Here is a 4,821-nt window from a genome sequence, read left to right as displayed (position 1 = left end):
TGTGGGCAATGGCTCAAGATGGAATGGAATTTCTCTGGGTTCTGATTCCTGCTTCAGAATTGCCTAGTACCATGGTTGGCATGAGCCATGGTTCTGCTTGTTAAAAAAATTTCCTCATACGCTTTCTAATTTTTAAAAAAGGCTACTGCATTGCCTACTTTGTAAAAGTCGCAGACAGATTTCTTAAAGCTTTTGATACCTGAATCACAGGGGAAAGCAGGAATTGTTCTTGACGGCAATTTCGTTATGCCTAACTTAATCTCCAGATATTCAAGGGCTACCCTTAACTTGAATGTATGCGGAATTCCTAGGGGCTTTTTGCACGCCTTCAAAATAGCACAATGGTTGCCAATTGAAAACGCTACTGATTTGCTGTTATGCACAACGTCGTCGACAATCTGCCACACACCTGAAACCAATCTGCAAAAAGCGCTTCCTTGTAGCGCTTTCAGGGAAATCCCCAAAAGTGGATTCACCCTCCGGAAAGCGATACACTCCTGCAACCAATCTGCAACACTAGCGAAAAAGACCTGTGCGTTAACATTGTTGCGGTTTCTACAAAGTCCCTCCCCCTGGCTCTCTTCTCTGATCTTCCGGCGAAGCGATCGCCATTTTTTTTTCTCCGAGTGAGCGGGGATAAACGCACCAGCGAGCCTCTTTCAGTTTAGAGGCTTCCCCAGCTTCAGTCCCTCCCCTTCAGTCACTAAGCACAAAGAACAGAGAAGCCCGTTTGCTGATGTATTTTCCCTTTATTTTTTACACATTAATTCAGCCGAAAATCGGGCCCGTGAGAGGGGGGGGGGATTTTTTTTTTTCACTCGGAGGGAGCGTGGCAACGATGAAATGACAGCTCAAACACACCAGGCAGCTGGATGGGTCTCTCCGTTGCAACGAATTAACACAGATTCGTTGCAATGGGTCTGTTTTTTTTTAAAAAAAAACCTTTCTTAAAGGGAAAGGGGCTGTTTGGGAGCATGCTAACGGCTGCCCGTTGGCTGCTTGACGGCCAGGGGCGGGACGAGCTCGGCAATAGCGCTTCCTTTCTAGCGATTTCTGCCGAGACCGGAAGCCTGTGGGAAATGCTACAAAACGCAACTGGATTCCACTACAAAGGCAGGTTTGCATAACGACGAATTCCACTATTTTAAATGGCGATTTTTCATTCAGTGACCAATTTGCTACAAAGATCCCGGTGCGTAAAGCCCCCTAATATTTGCTTTCTTAGAAACTTTGAAGATAATCATTCCTGGCTTCTCTCTCTCTCTTTCTCTCTCTCTCTCTCACACATATACAATCACAGGTAACTCCAGCTGATACCACACATTTCTTTGGCGAAAGAAAACGGAGGAGCAAATGACCACCTCTAACCAATGCATCTAAGGAAGGAAGGAAGGAAGGACTCAGGGCAGAAGGAAGGAAGGAAGGAAGGAAGGAAGGAAGGAAGGAAGGAAGGAAGGAAGGAAGGAAGGAAGGAAGGAAGGAAGGAAGGAAGGAAGGAAGGAAGGAAGGAAGGCCTTTACACCCCTGGTTCTCTTCCTTGCGGGGGGCTCTAAACATCTCACTGTGTAACATACCTTCTCCCAGGAAAAGAAGGGATGCCAATTCAGACACACCAAATATGCAAACTACAAGCCTGGATTCACGGAGAGCTCTGGAGTAAAGCAGGGCTTTGTACGGTCCTCCCCTCCCCTGAAATTCTGCTGAAGAGTCACCCATTTGATTTTTGCATCGAAGGGCTGCTTCAGCGAGGGGCAGTTTAAATGCGGGTTTGGCCGCCTCATTCTCCCTTGGCAAGAGGTGCACGTGTTTTGTACCTGGGCATGTAAAATTTAAGTGCAAAACGGGGGGCAGGGGGCGGGGGAAGAGACATGGCCTATAAATACAAGAATTTAAAAGAAGACAGGCCTTAAGCCCCGCTTGCTCACAGTGAAAGAGCTTTGCAAACAGGGCCAAGAGGGGAGCACAGGGAGGATTTGGAAGGCCGCCACCTCTGTCTTCCACCTTTCCTAGCGTCTCTCTCGGGGGCAGCAGGGTCCTTGGCGGAGGCCCGCCGGAACGTACCAGGGGATCAACAAGCCATGGGGAAGGGGGGAAGCAGGCGTTGCCTCTTGTGCAAGGCTGAGAAATCAATCCTTTCCACTTCCACCGCAAGCCAGAAGTCACTGCTCCATCCAGCTCACACGGGATGCCTTGCTTTCCCCTCTCCCATCTGAAACAGCTTAATATCGGTTAGGAGGAGAAACCGTGTCGCTTTGTTTTCCTTTTGACGTAACTTTTGAGACCAGAACGGATCCATTTATGAGTCACAAGTGCAGAGAGGTGAGGGGAAGAGCTGCTGGCCTCACCCCAAGCCTCGCCAACAGCAGAGGTCTCCGAATACACGTGATTCAGGCCTGCATTGCTGCGAGCCGTTCTTTTTTTTGTTTTGCTACTTCGGGTGTGAAGGTTTCCTTACACGAGCCAGCTTCCTCTCGGCCACAATGGCAACCCATATTGGGCAGACCCCAGTCATGTGCGAGACTGTCCTGTGCAGGGGACGTGTTATTCACAAACGGGGGGGAAACCTGGCAAGTGACTAAAGGGAAAGGGACGGAGGGATCGAGCCAGGTTACCCTCACCAGTGTCTTGTTACCGATTTGGAAAGATCCCACTTGAGCACCTCTGGTGCTTCTCCTCTTTTCTTCCGCCACTTCTTCCTAGATGCCTGGAGAAACTACCACAAGCCACTCGGGCCATCCCCCTGAACGGGAGCAGATGGCCAGGATGGCGGGAGGTTTCCTTCTGGACTCTCTCTAGCAGACTTCTCAGATTGGGAGGGTCGTGCTGCTTAAAGTCTTACCAAGTAGTCTGCCAGGAAGGGATGGAGAAAGGGAAGCTGGCAGAACTCTGGGAAGGCCCCGTGAAATCCGTTCTGCCGTCGCGTAGACAGAACATTGGGTGTAAGACAAGTTCAAGTTCTGGAGATGACCAAAACTATCTGGTCAGTGGTCTCCAAACAGGTGTCGATGCGGGTAAGAATTCACAGCAGAAGCAGCTCTTCGAGGGGGCTGCGTCTATAATTGTACATACAAATTCTTACATGCATCAACGTTTCCCAGTCTGCTTAGGAACAGACGCAGCGAACGAACTGTGGATCCAAAAACCCACACTTGCTAACCCCTGCCGACTGTGGAGACGGGATTCTCCATCTTAGCTACGGCATGCCTGCTGAACAGGACTGAAGATTGGGCGGGGGGGGGGGGACTGGCAATGCCTGCCATGGTTGTCCCACCCTTCTAAACTGTAAATTGCTTATTTTAAAACACAAGGGCCAAGCAAACGCAAAAGGACAAAAACAGGCATTTTTTAAAACCAGGGGGCTTTCCGCACCGGGATCCTTGTAGCAAATTGTTTGCTGAACGAAAAATCGCCATTTAAAATAGTGGAATTCGTCATTATGCATACCTGACTTTATAGTGGAATCCAGTTGCGTTTCCATCGTTTCCCACAAGCTTCCGGTCTCAGCAAAAATCGATAGAAAGGAAGCGCTATTGCCGAGCTCGTCCCGCCCCTGGCCGTCAAGCAGCCAATGGGCAGCCGTTAGCATGCTCCCAAACAGCCCCTTTCCCTTTAAGAAAGGTTTTTTAAAAAAAAAACACACCCATTGCAACGAATATGTGTTGATTCGTTGCAACGGAGAGACCCATCCAGCTGGCAGGTGTGTTTGAGCTGTCGTTTCATCGTTGCCACACTCCCCCCGAGTGAAAAAAAAAATCCCCCCCCTCACGGGCCCGATTTTCGGCCGAAAACAGTGTAAAAAATAAAGGGAAAATACATCAGCAAACGGGCTTCTCTGTTGTTTGTGCTTAGTGACTAAACAGCTCTGGGGAGAGACGGAAGCCGGGGAAGCCTCTAAACAGAGGCTCGCTGGTGGGTTGAACTCCGCTCGCTCGGAGAAAAAAAAAATGGCGATCGCTTCGCCGGAAGATCAGAGGAGAGAGCCAGGGGGAGGGACTTTGTAGAAACCGCAACAATGGTAATGCACAGAACTTTCCCGCTAGTGTTGCAGATTGGTTGCAGGAATGTAGCGCTTTCCGGAGGGTGAATCCACTTTTGGGGATTTCCCTGAAAGCGCTACAAGGAAGCGCTTTTTGCGGATCGGTTTCAGGTGTGTGGCAGATTGTCAACGACGTTGTGCATAATGGCAAATCAGTAGCGTTTTCAATTGGCAACCATTGTGCGATTTTGAAGGCGTGCGAAAAGCCCCCAGGAGTAGGCCTTTGGGAGGAAGTCTTTGGTGGAAAGCCCTTTATAAGGTCCTGGAAGATGCCGTGAAGTACAAAACTAGAATTTGATTGTATTCCCGTCCCCAAGAATCTGCCTGGCTTAAAATACACTCATGAATCCAGACCTTCATTTGTATATCTGTGGGGAAAGCGTTCTACAAAAGAAACACAGGCGCTTCAGAGCAAGGCAATGGTGTAAGCATGTTCGGATGCGCTGTCGGCAAAATTATGCCCTTTTAAAAACAAAAAAGAGGGGGGGGGGAAAGAATGGAATATTTCATTTACAGAAAACCCGAAATGACTGTGAAGAATGAGGCAGACACTATCTTATTACAATACCGTATTATCCAGTGATGACTTTTCCCCTATCTTTCTACTACCTGAGTGATGTCAGTGTAAATTCAGGCACCATTAGTAGAAATTGGACCACACATATACACAGCACTGACAAAAGGAGTAAACAACCTTTCAGCTTCACCATATGTAAAAAAAGAAAAGAAAAGGACACTGACAACATGGAAAACAACAAGCTTTTTATGATAAATTAATACACCCC

Source organism: Paroedura picta, chromosome 7, assembly GCF_049243985.1.
Source record: "Paroedura picta isolate Pp20150507F chromosome 7, Ppicta_v3.0, whole genome shotgun sequence".
Taxonomy (NCBI): domain Eukaryota; kingdom Metazoa; phylum Chordata; class Lepidosauria; order Squamata; family Gekkonidae; genus Paroedura; species Paroedura picta.
The sequence above is the reverse complement of the archived record's forward strand: the minus strand, read 5'-3'. Positions refer to the sequence as shown.